Source organism: Aegilops tauschii, chromosome 2, assembly GCF_002575655.3.
Source record: "Aegilops tauschii subsp. strangulata cultivar AL8/78 chromosome 2, Aet v6.0, whole genome shotgun sequence".
In the NCBI taxonomy this organism is placed as follows: Eukaryota; Viridiplantae; Streptophyta; class Magnoliopsida; order Poales; family Poaceae; genus Aegilops; species Aegilops tauschii.
The window spans coordinates 293,166,867-293,186,691 of NC_053036.3; the positions used below are offsets into that span (position 1 = coordinate 293,166,867).

The 19,825-nt window shown below is 42.1% G+C and overlaps 3 long non-coding RNA genes across 3 annotated transcripts; 2 read left to right on the forward strand and 1 right to left on the reverse strand.

The window, feature by feature from the left end:
* Nucleotides 1–1,380: 1,380 nt before the first annotated feature.
* Nucleotides 1,381–7,039, reverse strand: LOC109757885 (uncharacterized). The gene is made up of 2 exons (XR_002231652.4): nucleotides 6,290–7,039; nucleotides 1,381–4,916 (listed from the first exon to the last, which is right to left on the reverse strand). It is a non-coding gene; the product is annotated as an uncharacterized lncRNA (long non-coding RNA).
* A 146-nt stretch (nucleotides 7,040–7,185) lies between these two features.
* On the forward strand, nucleotides 7,186–9,526 carry LOC109757884 (uncharacterized). The gene is made up of 3 exons (XR_012202521.1): nucleotides 7,186–7,823; nucleotides 7,911–8,007; nucleotides 9,241–9,526. It is a non-coding gene; the product is annotated as an uncharacterized lncRNA (long non-coding RNA).
* A 1,235-nt stretch (nucleotides 9,527–10,761) lies between these two features.
* Nucleotides 10,762–12,047, forward strand: LOC120973302 (uncharacterized). The gene is made up of 2 exons (XR_005767982.3): nucleotides 10,762–11,650; nucleotides 11,821–12,047. It is a non-coding gene; the product is annotated as an uncharacterized lncRNA (long non-coding RNA).
* Nucleotides 12,048–19,825: the final 7,778 nt, after the last annotated feature.

Below are 19,825 nucleotides of genomic sequence, written 5' to 3' on the forward strand. Positions count from 1 at the left end.
GAAAAAAATCGAACATGGAAATACAAGGTGAACCTCTCTCGCAAGAATTTTTTAACTTCTTCGGACACAGCACTTGAACTTCTTTCAACAAGCCTTTTAAGCTTTTATTTTTCTATACTTTTATTCTCACCTGAAATGCATTCCTTGCAGTACTTGAACTTCTCGTTGTGTTCACTATGAACTTGTGTTTCATTTTCGTGTATACGTCGAATTACACACAATTAAAGGTCGGACGCCATTTTTTACCATTTTAAAACATGTAATTGGAGGTCGAACGTCTCGTAATATAAATTCTGACCCGTGCATGGGGGTGCACGCGAACTTCTTGCAACAAATCTGAGTTTTTTATATACTTCGAACTTTTATGTTATTTTAATTTGAACTTCTTAGCCTTATTCTTAGAAATAAATATGTTTTTAAATAAGCATCAAACTTTTTTTTTAATCGAACTTCATGGTTTTATTTTTCTTTAGAGACGGTAATAATTTGAGTTTATCATATACATCGAACTACTCCTCTATTTTAATTTGAACTTCGTCATTTTTATTGTTTACTAACAATGAAAATCTGAGTTTCTTTATAAATATCAAACTTCCCTATTTTGTAATTTGGACTTCTTGGTTTATTTCTTTTAGCATCAAAATATCCTAGTTTTGTCATAAATATTGGACCCCTCCACATTTTTTAAAATTTTGATTTATGTGTAAAAACATAGACACAAACGAGAGAGAGAATTATGTGTGCATAAAGTGGGTAGCAATTTCCAACTTTCCCTCGTCGAGCACTTGAACTTCTAGCAAGATATGTTTTTCATTATTATGACTTGGTTTTAAAAATGCCAAAATGGAATTGGTTTTTGTTTTTGTTTTTCGAACATGTAAATCTTAGGTTTTAATAAACTCCAAACTTCCATTTGAACTCGAGACTTGACACTGAAGAACACAACAAACAGAGAGTAGGACAGGAGAGATGGAGCTCGGGACTTGTGTTCTACCTGAACTTGTATTTTGGTTCTATCTGAACTTCTAAAGATTTTTGAACTCGTTTGATGTTCCTAACAAACGTCGTTTTTTTATGAGACGTAGCTGTTGAACTTCCTCATTTTTACAACGCACACGGGAATAGGAGCACACAAACACAACCCTGGGCACATTGTGCTTGAGAATTTCCATCCCTGGGCACATGGTGCTTGAGAAGGACACTGTATGGCGAGGAGAAATTTTCCAACCCGTGTCCCTCTACCCCCAAGTTGATATTTTTTTGGCAAACTATGTGTTCTTTTTACCACTCATTACCTACTAGTTTTATCTCAAAAATTAGCTGGTCAATTATGCACATGCTTGCGAATTCGCATACATGCCGATTAGAGCAACAACAAAATTACACCAAAAAGACCATTTTTCACTATGAAAAAAGCTCCATCTGTTCATACCGAAGTCTTCACATGTATTACAGAAAAAACAACTCGAAAAAAGCTCCATTTTCTTATGTACCCTGTTGAACACAATGTAAGAGAAGCAAAGAATTCACCTAAAAGCTGAGACAAAATGCACCATACAAGTGCAGAATCAACAGTTAAGAAGAAGCTGCTCCCCCTTTGTTCACACAAGCGAAATTGCACAGCCTGACGCGGCAAACTTGAACAACCTGGGAGTTGCTCACCTATACTTCTTTCGTCATGAGTGGTTGTTGAACTCCTTGGGTAATCGTACATGAACTTCGCACAAACCAATATGTTCATAACAGGAAAAACATCACACATGTACCAATAAGCAAGATGGAGAACAAAATTCCTATGCATATATATCGTACAAATAATAGCCGAAGTATTTTTGAATCAAAGGCCTACCAGAGATTTCCAAACAACAAAATGGAAGAGGGAAAAGGGGAGGCAAAAGAGATACTAGAAGATTTCTGCACGTATCGCCGTCGACGTCCGACGTGAACCAAATATCTGAAACCCAGAACACTGTAGGTGATCTGGACTGGAAATTATGGCCTCGGGCACGTCACTAAGAGCTCGGGCAGAGGTGACAGCGCCGGACGGATCAGTGGAGGGCTTCTACTGCTCCATGTGATAGAGTTCAATCAACCAAGAGGGAAGGAGGAAGCAGGAGGAGGAGGAAGGTCAGTACGCGTTTGGACACAAGGTCACCTGGGGACATGAACAAGGCAGGTGGACGGCGGGGGAGACGTGGTGTGCTGCAGAGGACAGAGCCAAGCGGAGGCAGGGGTTCGGCAGCGGGGGCAGCGTCTCTGCGTGCAGGTGTCGAGAGGCAGGGCGATTTTTGGGTTGGTGGAGGTGAACCACGCGGAGTGGTGGGGGCGAGGAGGGTGGTGGCCGTCGCCGTCGCGACGCATCAAAGGGAAGGCAGGTGGAGGCGCGTGAAGACCGGGGGACGGGGGATGGAGGTGCGTCGGGGCCGGGGTGGGCGGTGGTGGAGGCGCATCGGGGCAGGGATGGGCGGCGGCGGATGCGCATCGGGGCAGGGATGGGCGGCGACAGATACGCGTCTGGGCCGGGTAGGCGGCGGCGGAAGCGCGCCGGGCCGTGGTCCAGGGGCGGGAGGCAGCGGCGGAGGAATCTGGGGAGTGGGCGTGGCGCACCGGGGAAGATGGCAGCGGCGGCGCGTGGGAGCCGACCTGGACCCAGCCGTGGGGAGGTGCGCCGGTCGTTGGGAGGAAGGGGGAGGCGCACAGCGGAGGGGATGGCTGCGGCTGGGAATCGGGGAGAGTGGGAAGAGGTGGGGAACGTGGTTTGGGGGTAGGACAGGGCTATTTTGTAGTACTAGTAGGTGTGCACGTGCAACGCACCATAGCACAATAGAAAAAAATACATTCATATGAGCCAACAAAAAACATCACATGTAAATTTCTAGAAAATACTTTGATAAGATTTACAAACCTTCCTAGTTGCATATTGCAATGCATAGAAAACATCTAATTGTTGTAACAAATGATTGGGCATCCAAAAATCTAATAGCCTGAATGAGCTGTAATCATCTGAAGCATCAGATAAAATTATATTCATGTGGACAAAATTGATTATACAAGTACAATGTTTCATTTCATCGCAAAAAAGTACAATATTCCATTCATGATATCCTTAAGTATGCACACCCCAATAGAATCATGTATATCCACATTACATTGCAAAAACAAGTATTTTTTGTATTACGTCTTGAAGGAAGTACACTCATATTCAGGCGCAAACAAACATATGGGAGGCCCAAAACCGCATCTCCCATCATCCATGAACAACTCTAACAAAAGCAGGTTCCCTCATCCTCACTAACTCTCTGATCGTTCCCTAAAAAAACTAACTCTGGTCTTGAATGTGGTCTCATGCCAATGTACAAGCTCCAAGGCTTACAAATATGTCACATCTTTTGAATGGCACGCATAAAAATCAAGAATTCCATTGTCCGCGCTCATTAAGTCTAGTATTTTCTCTTTTTTGCCATGAAAACTTCAGGAACTTGAGGCGTCCAATTTCTACTTTTTCAGTGTTAGCTTGCCACAATGTGTATGCTACAACAGAAAATTAGCTGAAAATCTAATCATCTACAACTTCAAAAATACAAATGATTAGAATATTTGGCAGAGGCATGAATTGTGTAGTAGTGAGACTTCCTGCCATAATAATTAGAAGTACAAAGGAGGAGCAAACATCATTAATGAAAGAGCTTAAAAGAAACCTGCGAGTTTTATGGCACATATCAACACTGACACCCTTAAAATGTTCATCACAACAAGAATAATAAAAAAGATCAGGAATGCAAATTACGGGTTTCGAATTTACATCCTAAAAAGGTATAATAAATTCTTGTCAACTGTAACTGGTAGCATCCACGATAGTAGAAACTGGAATCTCAAAACTGATATGCATACAGGCTCAGAATTATTATATAGTTCATAGAAGAATACATGTTTTCTAATTTACGTAGCATTGTTGTTCCTCGTTCCCACGGTAAATCTGTACCCCCGGACCAAAATCAAGCTACCAAAGCTAGCAACCCTTTTCCAAGCTCTATGAGCATGAGAAGGGTAAAAATAGAAGGACATGACTTTGGTAACTTATGTGAGAAGATGTGCTACTAATATTTACAGCCTTGTACGTACCTCCATATTGGAGGGAAAGTACAGAAATGTGATTGCACTGATATGCAGTATAACTCACCAAGTTACCATCTGAGCACTACTCGGTGAATGATACTTCAATATGTGTTTTAGGTTACTGACACATTCTTCATCTCCAGAATTTTCGAAGTTCCGAAATTAATTATCAAGATCTGAAGTCATATAGCCATTTCCCGCAGAAAGAACAAACTCATGATGGCACAAACACGCAAGATGAAACCAGTAAAATCTTGGCACTATATAATCTCATGAATTAAGAGAAAAATATTGAGTTACCAAATATTTTCAGAAAAAAAAGCAATCCAGCAGAAGAGAGGCGGCAGGAAGTTGTTCATATTGATTGATAGCACTCCATATGCTTTCAACAGTAAAGGAGAAAGTAGAACCGGAAAAAGTTAATGAGAAGTTTGATGACATCTCTCTTTTTGGATGTTGCACATGTATATATATTGACCATGAAGTCATAGCTGGTAAGAGAGATTCAGTTTTGTCAACTATTGAACCTACATACCACAAACATTTGATATGAACGTTAATAAAAAAATATGGAGAATATTAGAATGTAGATATGGAAAACCCCTATGCAGCAAGCCACAAATTTGTAGGCGTCAAATTTAAATGCTCTCTTGTTTAGTACAGGAGATACAATTGCAGACCTACAAAGTGAGAGTTGGAAAATTAACAATAGGTAGGTCATCTATACCAGGTTGTCGCCAATAGACGATTGCCCAAGCTTGTTGGTTTGCCTTTTTCCTTCACAAGCTCCACATAATCACCTGTCGAAAGAACAAGTTCACATCTTGATAATTAAACATCACTTCATGACCATCCGTTCACTTATTAGATTTAAAAAGATATATACAGATGAGTATTAGATCAATACTCTGCTACAACAACTGAATTGGCATAAGCGTCGTCAAATCAGGATAGTTGCGGCTGTTTGATATTGACTAACAATTTTTCATTGAAGTTTTCATACTGTTTCTTATCCAAGACATGATGTATACAAGTATTTTTCATATCTGTTACTCATCTATACGCCTTTTAGTCTCTTTCTCAAAAAAAATTGTAGCTGATGCAATGGAGAACACAGATTAGGTTGCATGACAATACATAAGTTTGATAGTTATTTGTGAAAAGGTACAAAAAAATTAGAATAGGTGGAGTGCTTAAGTATCAACACCACTGCTAAGACAGTAGCATCCTTCCCTCTGGTTCCTTCACTATAACAGAGATCCATTTCATGAGCTGCAAAATTTCAAGACATTTAGGAGTTCATATATACTTTCCGTCAGGAACTGTTAAGGGTCAAATTTACATAATAACCAATATCCTTTAATGAAACAAAGAAATCTGGCATACCCCAAAAGACCAAACCAAGTAAAGCATTTAGGGATGTGTTTGTTTGAGGAATGGTAATGCAAACGCAAATGTAATCAGATCAAGTTGTTAGCGTCAACAGAATGGGAAAGAAAAAGAAACCTGTTTGTTTCAACCAATGCATAGACAATCTAGTCAACATTCCAACATTTATCAATTCATAGTACCCGATGCAGAAAAATACTCACAAATCTTTTACTAAAAAAATTCATACGACCCAGTAATTAATCTTGTAATAAAATCTAGGAACACAAGAGATTGAAATTACCGTCATGCATTAGTTAGATTTGGACAAATTTTACAGCAAAGCAGTTATACGGAAATCCACATGGGTTATCCAATCAATTATATAGAACTCGACAAGGGTTATCCACATGAGGAAGGAGCTCAAGGTGGGGATTTGGGTAGAGCCGGGGGTGAATAGGCATGGGATCTGTTTACGCGGTATTTACTTACCTTGCATGGTTAACAAACACATCTAACATTTTGTGATAATGTAGTAATCACATAACGGATTCTGAACCAACAAGTCGCATATAGGAGTATAAAGAACACATCAGCAGGTACACCATTCTACCCATTTTCTTCTCAATGTCGCTTCTTTTAGATGGCGGGTTGACATGTGAGGATGACCAAGGTACCGAGGATGACAACTCTATGATCGTAATTCGTAACCACATAAAGCAACATCAACTCGAGCAGGGCTGTCTCTCCACCTGTATAGAAACAATGATTAAGAATAGAAGACGCATAGGCGGATTTGTATTACCTGGTTCTGGTTGATGACGAGTCCAGCTGCTACCCATGCGGCGTCAATCTAGGATATGAACATTGTTGTAGCAGCCGTGGAGACCGTGCGAAGCTGGTGAATGGAGAGGAGGGTTGGGGAGGCTGCAACCGGCACGGGGAGCGATGGGGACAGCGAGGCGGCAGCATCGCAGGGCCACATGGAGAGGAGGCTGGGGGATGTGAGGCGCGGATAGAGCACGGGGACGGGCAGAATCCTAGTCGGGTCGGGCAGAATAGAGCACGGGGACGGAGTGGTTGTACGGGAAGGAGCTAGTTTACCGCGATGCGCCGCCCGCTGCGTCCCGCACTGCCGCCGCTACTCGACGGAGGAGAGTGATCCCGCCGCCGCCGCCGCCGACGCAGGTCGATCCTGATGCGCCTCACGCCGCCACCGCTCGACGGAGGAGAGGGACACCGGCGCCGCCGACGCAGGCCGAGCCTGCCGCATCCCGCGTCGCTGACGCCGCTCGAGGGAGAGCGAACCCGGCGCCGCCGACGCAGGTCGAGCTTCGCCCGGCGGCCTCCTGTAGCGGCGGCGAGGAGGAGAGAGGAGGCCAGGAGGGAGGGGTGGGGAACGATGGAGACGGGCGGAATCTATCCGCGAGTTGCGGGCGGGGGACACGAAGCGTGAAGAGGATTGGCAGACCACGACGTCTGCTGGGCAGAACTTTTCATCTGAGACGTCGATCTGGTTGATACATCATTAGCGTAATATAGACTGTAGGATGTGTTTAAGTTGACTTAATCGGAGGGTCTTGATTACTTCGTGTATAATTTGTTGGGTGGCTTTAGAGGGGTTTATGTTTGCTCTTTTAATAGTAGTATAGATATAGATAACAGAATAATGTTCTGTTAATCGTCGCCTCTTATAGGGCCCGATGGCCCGACTACCCCAGCCCGGTGAACCCCACTTCCCACCCTCGATCCCCACTCCCACATCCCACGGCCGCCACGGCCCTCGCCGCCGGCGCGTGTCCCACCACCACCATCTCCCACGGGCGCCAAGTTCCCTGCTGCAGGCGCGCGCGCCACCGCCACCCCCTCCCACAGGAGCAATGGTTCCTGCCGCCGGCGCACGCGCCACCGCCACCACCTCCCGCAGGCGCCATGGTCCCTGCCGCCGGCGCGGCGCCACCGTCACCACCTCCCACAGCCGTCGCGGCCCCCGCCGCCGGTGCGCGCCCCGCCATCTCCACCTCCCACAGCCTCCATGGCCCCGTCGTCGGGGCGCGCCCCGCCACAACCACCGCCGTTGGACGCCGTCGCCGTGCCCCAGTGCCTCCGAGACCTCGTCCGACATGACCGTTGCATCCCTGAACTGCCAAGCGCCGCCCACCGCCCGGCTTCTTCCCCTGACCATCGCCGGCCTCCTGCCCCGGGCAAACCCCTTCTCTTCCTTCCGGGCGCAACCGCGATCTCCTTCTCAGTTCAAAACGAGCTCTAGCCGATGTCCAAGTCGATTCCCATTCGTGGGACAAGTCCGACTACCTGTGGTACACGACCTAGAGATTGACGTACAGGCCGATTAACTGACCATCTCTGTCTCCATGAAACCATTCGTTGATATTTTCTAATCTCTTACCTTTACCCTGAATATGCAGCGGAGCGAGCAATTCCTCAAGTCCGGCCAGTGGCTGCAGCTCACCATCAACTCCGCCGGCCACTCGCTGTAGGTGTTCGTCAACGGCCAATCCTTCGGTATCGTCTGAAACTCTCAATCTTTTGTCTTAACTGCATCCTGCTGAATGTTATCCTACCACTTACTGATGAGCATCGAATCCTTTTGTCCATGTCCATCTTATCATTGTGGTGGTGGTTGAGTACATCTATGTAAGTTTTGTATGTTCAGAGACCGGAAACCAGTAAGTTTAGACAAAATTTAAACTGTCAAAACATGAGTTTTTGTATAGTTTAGAACATTGGACCGTGGCTGCCCATTTAAGTAACAAGACCATCATGGATGACAACAGGCCTACAACAACTATGGTTTTAGTCAAAGTGTTTAAGAAACGTGCAGTACTACTTTGTATCCTTCACTCTTTGTCAGGGGGAGGTGACTAAAGCTCCAGATTGCAATTTTGACTAGACTATCCGGATTTCATTTAGTGTTTAAAATTAAATACTTTCTTGTCTAGTCATAGTAGTACTGATAAATATCAAGTTGGCGTTGTGCTCGTCCATAGGCCTGCCTTTTCTCCCTCCCTTTGGTTCGAGGAGCAGCAACTGCTGGCCTGCAGTGCCGCCATCTGTAGACAGGGGAGATGGCCATAATCCCCTTGTGGTAATTATGCAGGTGCGGAACCTCCCTAGCGCAACGACAGCCTCCTCCGTCCAAGTTGAACTCTGGGCGCCGTCCGAGTAGAGCACTGCGCCTCGTCCAAGTTCCCATCTAATGTGAACATTCAATTTTGTCATGCTGAATAATATACCGCTGAGTGCTGTCAACAGGCAGTTACTTCTTCCTTTGATGCTGCACATGTGAACTGAAAACTGTAGAAATGAGAGTTTAGTATGTTTTGGAGAACTTCATTTCCCAAGTGGAAACTTTGATCTGTACCAGTAAGTACATGATTAATATTTTAGGATATGTGTGGTTCCAGTAAGTACATGAGTACTATTTAGCATGTTTGATTGCTTCTGAATAATGAAAATGTGCGTGTACTGATGCATTTCAAAAATTGTGATGTGTGTTCTTAGGAAAAAACATTTTCAGGTTATTGGTGCCGCTGGATAACTGGTTCTCCATGACATAAAATTGAAAACAGACAAAAATATCTCAAGTAATGTAATCTGTAGCAAAACACACGATTTTTTTTATCGAAATGTTGTAACTAGAGGACTATAACCACTACAGGATGCCAAAAAAATATCATACTGCACAAGTAGTGTTCCATTTATCTTTCTCTCATGTCTGCCCTTTTGATCTTATAGGAATTGAGGCTTCGCCAAGGAACAAGACTGGTAACTAGCGCAAAGGAGACTATGTCGAGAGGTGGCACTGCTAGACTTGCTGATGTGTAGTTATGGCATAAAAAGGATGAAAAAAATGGTGTCTTGTATGATTCCATAAGATGTACGTAGCAAATCTTCCCATGTGGATCAGTACAACTTATGTACGGCCTTGAGTTCACAAATCTTATAGTAATCTTTGTAGTACTCTTCGTAACACTTTGTAAAGCAAGAGTAGCCCTTTTTTGTGAGCAACAATTCAAAGGAATCTGTTGTATCAGTTCTTATGATAGATAGAAGAAAGTTCACTAGCCAAAAGGTTAGAGAAGTCTACCTTATAAGTTGCAATCTTAAATATAATGATCAGTTTGAATTAAAAAATCGGTTTGCATTAAAAAAATGATCAGATCAAATTAAAAACAATGATCAGTTTGAATTAAAAACAATGATCAATTTGAATTAAAAAAATAAATGATCAGTTCGAAAAAGAAACAATTATCAGTTTGAATTAAAAACAAGAAAGAAAAAACCGTTCCCAATAAATAGAAATGCGGAAATTCAAAAAACCCACGAAAACTCATATGTTAAAAGTTCAAGTCGCAAAACGAGAGAAGTACAAAACACCGTTGCAAAAAAAAGAGTTAAAAATAAACACACAAAACATTTCCTTTTTGAAGAAAATATCATTCAGTTCAACGATATAAACCATATAAGTTCAAGGACGATGATAACATAAACCGTTGGAAAGTTATGAGGATAACCGTGCAAAAAAAGCACAGTAAAGTCCAATCTGTGAAAATACCTCGGTACAAAAAAACACATAGTATGAGTACTCTGTTTTTCAGACACAAAAACAACACGACGAGTCTCACCGTATTCAAAATTAATATTAAAAGATTATGAATTTGAGAAAACTTTCAACATGACTAAGTTTCACATTTTTGATAGCTCTCCAACGGTATATTATTTGCCCCACTTAGACAAACTTTAAAAAAACGCGTTCAAAATAAAATTTGACCGTATTCAAATTCGAGTTTAAACCGTAAGGAATTAGAAAAACATTTCTATACGAAAAAGTTGCGCATTTTTCATAGCTTTCCAACGCCGTTTCATTGCGTCAATCCGACAAACCGTTTGCAAAAAACGTGAAAATACGTTTCGCCCAGAATTTCACCATTTTTCAAATTACTTTTAAATTTTATAGAATTTGAAAAAACAATAGATATATGGAAGAAGTGGATTTTCACCAGCTTTCCAATGCCATCTTATTTGCTCAATTCCGAGGAACCGTTTGAAAAGTCAGTCCAAAATACGATTCGTGTTTTGGGTTTTAAAAAACGGTTTTTTTCAAAACTGCTCTTAAACTATGATGATTTTGCAAAAACTTCCTTTATATTTGCTATATAGATGTCAAAAGCTTTCCAATAATATATTACACATTCAATTCCGACGAAAATACGATCAGTTCGGTGAGATGAAAATCCACGGTGCGCCCTTGATCCCGAAACCCACCGGACCGATTAAAAAACACCACTCCCCACCCGCTGCCCCGATTCCCACCTCCTCCCTCGACCCACTCCCCCGAATGCCAGATCTCGCCGCCGCCTCCTCCCCAAACCGCCGCCGGGGCCGCCTCCTCCCCCAACCTCTGCTTCCCCGAGCCCCTCATCCCGCCGACGCCCTCTGATCCCGCCGCGCCGCGCCCTCACCATGCCCCACGCCGCGCGCGCCTTCCCAGGAACACCCCGCCGCCACGAGCCCTCCCGAGAACCCCCCCCCCCCCCCCCCCCCCCCCCCGCCCCCCCCGCCTGCACCCTCCCTGGAACCACCGCAGCCCGCCCTCCCCTGACCCCCGCGCCACCATGCCGCCACCAGGATCCAATCGTCGACGAGCGGCTGTCTGCGAGCCTCCTCCCAGTCGCAATCGAGGCCAGACGCCTCGATGCCGTCGTACGCCATCTGTTGCCCGGCAGACACGCACCATCCCAGAGCCGTCGTGCCTTCTTGCGCCTCGTCTGGTACGCCGTCTTGCCTCCCCTGCCACCTAAGCTGCCCCGGCGTCGCCCAGCTCCTCCTCCGACGATGACCCCCCGGCCACGCGAGCCTCCTCGCTGCTCTGCCCCGGCCATGGGTACCTCCCCGTCCACTCTCCGGCGACGCAAACCACCTCCGCCCGCCGTAGCAGAGGGCAGGCCGCCGTTCGTGGTTTCTGCTCCCCTCCGCCACTATGTGAGAGAGTTCACCGATTCAGCGCGACCTTCCCTTTGCTCCAGCGCGGCCTGCCCTTCCCTCTGGTGCGACCTGCCCTCTGCTACGACGAGCACCCCTCTAGCGCGCCTGCACTCTGCTCCGTTGGTGCCTCCCTTCTCTCTCCACTATGATGGCAGTGCGGGTAGACAGTCTCTGAAGCTCAACTGTATTTTTAAGTTCAGCTGTATCACTGTTTCACTCCATTAGAAGATTCATGTTATGCTCTACTCATGGCATTGGAGCATGCTGCAAACTTTCGTTTAGTTCTGAAACTCTAATTCTGTTAGTTTAGTCCTTGTATTGTTCTTGCAGGCACAAATTTGAAGAGCCAAAGAAAATGGAAAAAAAGAATGCATTAGTATAGCTATTCAGCAGAAAATCGTCAAAGAGATGTTGCTTCGATGGGTTTTTGTGTGCTTGTATTTGAAAGAATACGTCAAAGAAAATTCAGCTGCTTGTGTACGTATGTGGATGTGGATAACGTGGGAACAATGTTCTGTCCACCATCTGTTTTTGCTAATGAGTTTGTTTGACTTCCATTTTATATGTTTGAAAACTAATAATGATGAAAACAGGAAAACTCTGTAACAAAAAAGTATTTGAAAAAGGAGTTCTGTGGCACGTGCAGAATTAGATCAAAGAAAAAGGAAGATAACACCGAAAGTGTGTGTGTGTGTGTGTTGTGTGTTTGTGTGTGTGTGTGATGCAGATAGAGTACTTTGGTGGGCACGTACTGAAGTTCAATTGTATCTGCAGGTGCAAAAAACTTACGCTTTTGGTCCATTGCTTTTGGTTTCATAGGTTGGTTTCTTCCAAGTTTATCTTCAAAATGCATCAATGTTTTTGGTACAATTTTCTGATGTTACATATTGATTTAGAACTAAAAAGGGCATGCTTTTTTAATAATCTAGAAGTTCAACGACTTCCACCTAGAAAGTTCAAAAGACATTGCTTTTGGGGTACAATCCATCCCGCCTAGAAGATGCACATAGAATAAAAATCATTCATCACGCAGCAGTACAGAGATACAGTTTATTTTGTTGTGGTCGCTCACTCCCTTTTCTAGAAAAAACCTAGAGGTTCAAATTTAAAAGACGAAAAATTTCAATGTTTGTTACAAAACCAAAAGACGGTCAAATAAAAAACCAAAAGAATCTCAAAACAATTTTATAAGAAAGGGATTTTCTCCCTTTAAAAAAACTACACGTTCAAATTTAAAAAACGGAGCGGCTTGATCTTTATTAAAAACTATGTTTTTTTGTTACTAAAAGAAATAAAACCAGGAAGTCCAAATTTTAAAAAGGAGCAATTCGATGTTTATACGAAATTCAGATTTTCCTTATTATTAGATAATGAAAACAAAGAAGTTCAAAACTAAAAAAACAAGAAGTTCAAATTTGAAAAATAGTGGAGTTCAAAATTCATAAAAAAGGATTTTCACCATTCCTAACAAATACTAGAAGTTCAAATTTAAATAATGGACAGGTTCAATAATTATTACAAAAGTAGGATTTTTTTTGTTACTAAAGGAAATAAACCAAAATTCCAAATTACCTAAAGAAAGCAATTCGATATTTATAAAAAAGCTATTTTTCCTTGTTATTAAAGAATAAAATAAGAAGTTCAAATCAAAAACAACAGAGTAGTTCGATCTATACGAAAAACTAAAATTCTTTCCATTGCTACGAAAAATAAATGTATAAAGTACAATTTGAAAAAAAATGATACTTTTTTGAAAACCATATTTCCTCTAAGAATAAAACTGAGAAGTTCAAATTAAAATAACCAAGAAGTTCGACACTTATAAAAAATCAGATTTTTATAAACCGATAAAGAACGAACAAGTTCGAATTAAATTGACATACCAATTCAAAAAACTTTATCAAAAGAATAATTTTCCCTGTTTCCAAAAATATCTAGAGGTTTAAATTAAAATAATGGAGCGGTTGAAGGTTTACTAAAAAGTCGGATTTTTAACCGCTACTAAAGAATAATAAATAACAAAGTCCAAATAGAATTTCCCATTTAAAAAAACTAGAACTTCAAATTTAAACAACGAAGAGGTTCGATGTTTATTCCAAAGTTAGGATTTTCCCCGTTACTAAAGAACAAACGAAGAAGTTCAATTTAGAAAAATAGAGCAGCTCAAAAATTTGTAGAGAAAATGGTTTTCCCGGTTTCTACAAAAACCTAGAGGTTCAAATTTAAATAATGGAGAAGTTCAATGTTTATTATACCAAAGAAGGTCAAATTGAAAAAACCGAGCTGTCAAAAAGTTAATAAAAACATAGTTTCCCTCTTCTAAAAATAAGACATAGAAGTTCAACTTTAAATAATTGAGCAGTTCGATATTTGTTACATAACTAGCACTTTTCCTATCACTAACGAATAACGCCAAGAAGTCCAAAAAAATATGAAGCTGTTTGATGTTTACAAAAACTCAGATTTTCCCCAATACTAAGGAATTAAGTCAGGAAGTTCAATTTCACAAAATGGAGTAGTTCATTATATTAAAAAATTCAGGTTTTCACGTTACTAAAGAATAAAACCAAGAAGTTCAATTGGGAAAAGCGGAGCAGTTTGATATTTATTTGAAAATCAGATTTTTCTAGTTACTAAAGAATAAAACCAATAACTTCAATTTCAAATAACGAAGAAGTTCGATGTTTCTAACAAAACTTCAATTTTCACATTTCTAAAGATACACAAAGAAGTTCAAATAAAAAAAGTTAGAGCGGTTCGATGTCCATAAAAACTTAGGTTTTTTCTGTTAGTAAAGCCAAACAAAGAGCAGTTCAAATTGTTGACTCCCCGAAGTTCATGTACTGCATGGTGTGCATTTCGTATGAGAAAAAAAGAAAAAAAAGCCAAAGTCTAAATATTTAGTTGCTCGAAGTTCAAGTGACCTGCCCGGGAAAGTTCAAAAAAGGATTTTCCCCATTACTAACAAATAAAATTAAGAAGTTCAAATTTATTAAATGGTGAAGTTCGATGTCTATAAAAAATGCAGAATTTTCTCATAATTTTTCCCGTTACTAATGAAAAAACCAAGAAGTGCAGTTCGAAAATATCCAAGAAGTTGTACGATTTTTATTACAAAATTAGGATATATTTTTTCCATTACAAATGAATAACACCAAGAAGTCCAAATTGAAAAAACCAAGAAGTTCGATCTTAAAAAATACAGTAGTTCAATGTATATGAAAAACTCACATTTCCTCGATACTAAATAATAAACCAAGAAGTTCAATTTCAAAAAATGGAGCAGTTCAATATTTATCACAAAAAATTAAAATTTTCCCATTGCTAACGCATAAACCAAGAAGTTCAGTTCGAAATAATGAAGAAGTTGTATAATGTTTATTACAAAACTAAGATTTTTTCTGTATAAAAATCAAATACAATTCTTTACTCAAAATATAAAAAGGTGAAGTTCAAATTGAAATAATAGAGAAGTTTTAGAGTTTATTAAAACCTAGGATTCACCTGTTCAAAAAATGAAAAACACAACGCCATTTTTTGCACTTTTAAAAACAACGCATAAACGAAAAAAATGGTTGCTAGAAGTTCAAGTGCTCGACGAGTAAAAGTTCAAACAATTCTTGTGAGAGAGGTCCACGGTGTATTTAGATGTCCAAAATACAAATATGTTGTTTTTTGTGTTTTAAAATAATTCTCACAAACCAGAGAGAAGTTCAAAGTGATAACAACCGGAAGTTCACGTAGTACATGGTGTGTATTTCATATAAGAAAAAAAATACTAATAAAGTGAAACAGAGTGAAGTTCAAACAAATATGCCCCAGAAGTTCAACTACTTAACGCAGTGCAAAAAATAGCACGTCAAAAACATAGTAAAGTTCAAACAGACATGCCCGAGAAGTTCAACTAGTTCACCCAATGCATTTCCATTCACGATGAAGGCAGAAATCATGATCTCGTCATTTTCTAATTTACTTCAAAACGGCAGGAATATCATTTGTATAAGTTCAAGTCCTTGGTCGGAGAAAGTTAAAAAAATTATTGTGAGAGAGGTTTGTATAAGTTCAAGTTCTGTATCACTGACAAAATGGATGAAAAAATTACAAACGAAAATATGTCATAGAAGTTCAACATGAAAACAGCAGGAATATCATTTGTATAAGTTCAAGTTCTTCACACGGTGCATTTTCGAAGAATCTGTTTCGCAATAAAGGCAGAACGCATGATCTCGCCATTTTCGAAATTACTTGAAAACGGATAGGATTTAGAGAAAACCATCAACATGAGAAAGTTTCGCATTTTTCCTAGCTTTTCAACGGTATATTATTTGCCCCATTCCGATAAATTTTGTAGAAATTACGGTAAAAATATTTTTTTAGCCATTTTCAAAACTGACATAAAATTGTAAAATATATACCAAAAAGTTTCGCATTTCCTCAAGCTTTCCAACGCCATATCATTTACTGCATTCGGACGGACCGTTAAAAAATTAACTCAAAAATACGAACTCGGTGGAAATTGTTCCGTTTTCTAAATTACTCTTAAATCGTTCAAAATTAGAAAAAACTTACAACACGAAAAAGTAGTGCATTTTCATAAGCTTTCCAACGCCATATCGTTTGCCTCAATTGGATTAGCCATTTAGAAATGGCATCGAAAATACGAACTCGGCTATTCGGTTCATGAAATTTTACGATTTTCCAAGTTACTCTTTAACCATGGGGAATTAGAGAAAACATTCAACATGTGGAAGGAGCGGTTTTGCAGAAGCTTTCCAATGCCATATTATTTGCCTCATTCCGATAAACGATTTAGAAATGCGATCGAATATACGATTCACGTTTTTTGTATGAAGAAAAAACGGTTTTCAAAACTGCTCTTAAACCGCTTACATTTTGCCAAAATTTTAACTTGGGTCATGATACTGGTGTCCATAGCTTTCCAACGGTATATTGCAAGCCCCATTTGGGCAATGTTGACGGAAGTTCAACCTAGCACACGGGGAAGTTCAGGTCGAACAACCCAGGCAGTAAAATTGCAAAAAACGCCAACGAGCGAGATTCCTATTTAAAACGAGCATTTAGTCACTAAAAACCGTTTGCAGAGTACACTTACATCACATAGAACACGAATGACTAGAAAAATTAGCGCGGGGAGACACGGTTGCGAAGATAGCTCGAAGGCCGGGTTCCTATAGAGGGAAGTTCACGCGTGTAACTCAGGAAGTTCATGTTGTGATCAGAATAATATTCTGATCCCGTGATCAGAATAGTGTTTATGTGTGTGTGCCTATATATATATGTAGGGTGGGTCTATATTGATAACACCCCTTAAGACCCTTATTCTGCACATCCCACCTTATTCTGCTAACATCCCGATGACCCGAACCGAACCCCGCTAAAAAGTCAACCGAGCTGCGTGGTAAAAAATCCCACCACTTCTACCCAACGAGGCCACGAACGCTCCCACCCCCTCTCCCCACACTGCTCCCACGACCGCACCTACCTCCCGACCCCCTCCGCAATCTTCCTCCCGTCACCAACCTCCCACCACGCCGCCCAGGATCCCCACCACCGACCACCGCGCCGCGCACCACGCACCCCTCTCCGCTGGCCGCAGCGCTAGCCATCCCGCCCCGCGCCACGCATCCCCTCGTCTCCCTTCCCAACGCCACACAACGACGTGGATCCCACGCCTCCCATCCCGACCTCCCTCCCCACAAGGCCCCGGCCGCCCCTCCCTAGACCACCGCCGCCACCCCTCCACAGCCAGCCGCCGTGCCGCCCCTACATACGTCGGCGCCGCTCTGCCCCTCCCCCGGCCGCCACCGCGCCCCTACCCGCGGCGGCTGGATCCAGCTATCCTGACCTCGGCAACCTCCTGCTGCGACGCGGTGGCCGGATCCACCACGCGCCTCCTAAATCCAGCGCCACCGGACCCACCCGCCCGACGACTGGATCTGCCACGACCTCGTCGTCCTTTGACAGTCCAGCGCTGCCCCGCTCCCCTCTCGGTTCACCAGTGGAGGCAGCCACGTATGTGGGTGTCAAGCTAGTGCGGTTCGCCGGCGACGCATGGCGCGGTGCACTCCAGAAGAGTTTTATCATCCTTTTTTCTGGATTTTGGATGTGCAACTCAGCAGCTACTCCTCCATCCACCTCCCCTCTTCCATTCCCTGACAGGAGGACGATGACTACACGATGAGGCGCACGAGCCTGCTGTCTCTGGCCAAGGCGAGGATGGCCACATGGCGATGTGCATATTGACCTAGAGTCCATCTGCTGCGTGAAGTTTGGTGCTCCCCTTCTTTTTTTGGACTTGTGCCATGCAGTCTTCTGCTTGTGGTGCTTGCTATGCACTACAGTATAATTTGCAGTGAAAATGTTTGTATTTCTTTCACAATAGATGTAGTTCTTGGTAAATCCCTTTGTGGTTCAGTTTGCGAGAAGGAGAAAAAGGAAAAAATTGCATCAATATTGCAGTGCGATTTTGGTCGCACGGCGGTGCATTTTTGGTGGTTATGCAGTGCGGGGTGTGCACGCATGTAGTCCGGTCACATCAGTTTTCTTGCAAATGCAGCACAATTGTTCGTTAGTGTGCCCCGACACAGCATTGTGAATTTCTGTTGCAGTTCACTCTGCATAATATTTGTGCTTGAATCCAGTGGCGTGGCCCTGTGTGAAAGTTGGTGTGGTTTGCTGTCGTGTGTGCTGTAGTTTTGTGTTTTTCTAGTGGTGCAATGTTGTATTAGTGGAAGTGTGGCTGGTAGACTCAGAGGGACCCCACTGGAGGTTCACTTATTTTTCCGATGCAACTTGTTTTCTTTGCGGGGCGATTGAAACAAGTAGTTCACTCCATTTGTGTAGTAGCTCATTACCCCTCTGTATGAAGTGCAATTTGTTTCGTATGTTTCAAAATTCATTCGACTAGATCAACACTTGCAGTGCATTTGGTCCTTGGATGTGGTTCACTTTTGAGAGCGATGCCGTTCACTTGCACCCAACATGAAAAGTGCGAAAATTTTAGTGAAACAATAAGATAATAATGCGGTTCACTTTGATATATGTCGCGGTTCACTTGCCCTCACCTTTGAGGTACACTTGTTCATAAAAATAAAATAAAATAAAGACAACAAAAACTCGTGTGAGAAAAATTTACGTTCGACAAAAGAATTCATGAAGTTCACTTGACCGTCTGATGCAGTGCGGTTTTTAGTCTAAAGAAGTGTGGTTTGCTACCTCGTTTTAGAAAATTTATGTCCCACAAAAAAGAAATCATGCAGTGCACTTGTCCGTCTGATAAAGTGCGGGTTTTAGTCTAAAGAAGTGCGGTTTCCTACCTCGTTTGGGAAAATTTACGTCCCACAAAAAAGAAATCATGCAGTGCACTTGTCGGTCTGATGAAGTGCGGTTTTTGGTCTGAAATCAGTGCGGTTTTCTGTCTGATGCAGTACATACGACGATTTTGGGTCGCGAAAAAACAGAGTTTCCGCATTTCGTTAAAATCAAAATTGCTCTTAAACCGTCAGGAATCAAAGAGAGTGTTTTACATGAAAAAGTTGCACCTCGTCGATATATTTCCAATGGCGGATAATTCGAATCATTTCGACAAACGGTTTGCAAAAGTTCGCGAAAAACGGTCGCTGCCTCCCGTCGTCAGCCGCACAATTTTCAAAATTAACTAAAAACCTTAAGGAATCTCAAAACCATTTCAATATATGAAAGTTGCACCTCGTCCGTAGCTTTCCAACAGCATATCACACATGTCGTTTCGACAAACGGTTCAAAAACTGGAGCAAAAACAGTACGAAAATTGCAAAAAAAACAGAATTCCGTGATTTACTAAATTTAAAACTGCTCTTAAACCGTAACGAATTAGAGAAAATAATGGATATGCAAAAGATGCGCCTCGACGATATCTTTCCAACGGTGTACCATTTGCTTCATTCCGACAAGGGGTTTAGAAAAAATCGTGAAAATACACTCGCTGCCACTCATCATCCGCCGCACCGTTTTTTAAACTGCTCTTAAACCGCGAGGAATCTCAAAAGTTTTCAACATGGCAAAGTTGCGCCTAATCCATAGCTTTCCAACGGTATATTATACGCCTCGTTCCGATGAACGGTTAAAAAACTAGAGCGAAAACAGTATCGGGAAAACACTGCGTGCAGTTTTTTTCGACAAGAAGTTCACTAGTCTGTATTGCAGTGCCCTTGCTACAGAAAGTGCAGTGCTCCCGCGTTGAGCGTGCAGTGCGGAAGTGTTATCAAAATAACTACTCTGCTAATATTAGCATAATAGACCGGCTGTATATATATATATGGGTGAGGAATAGTTA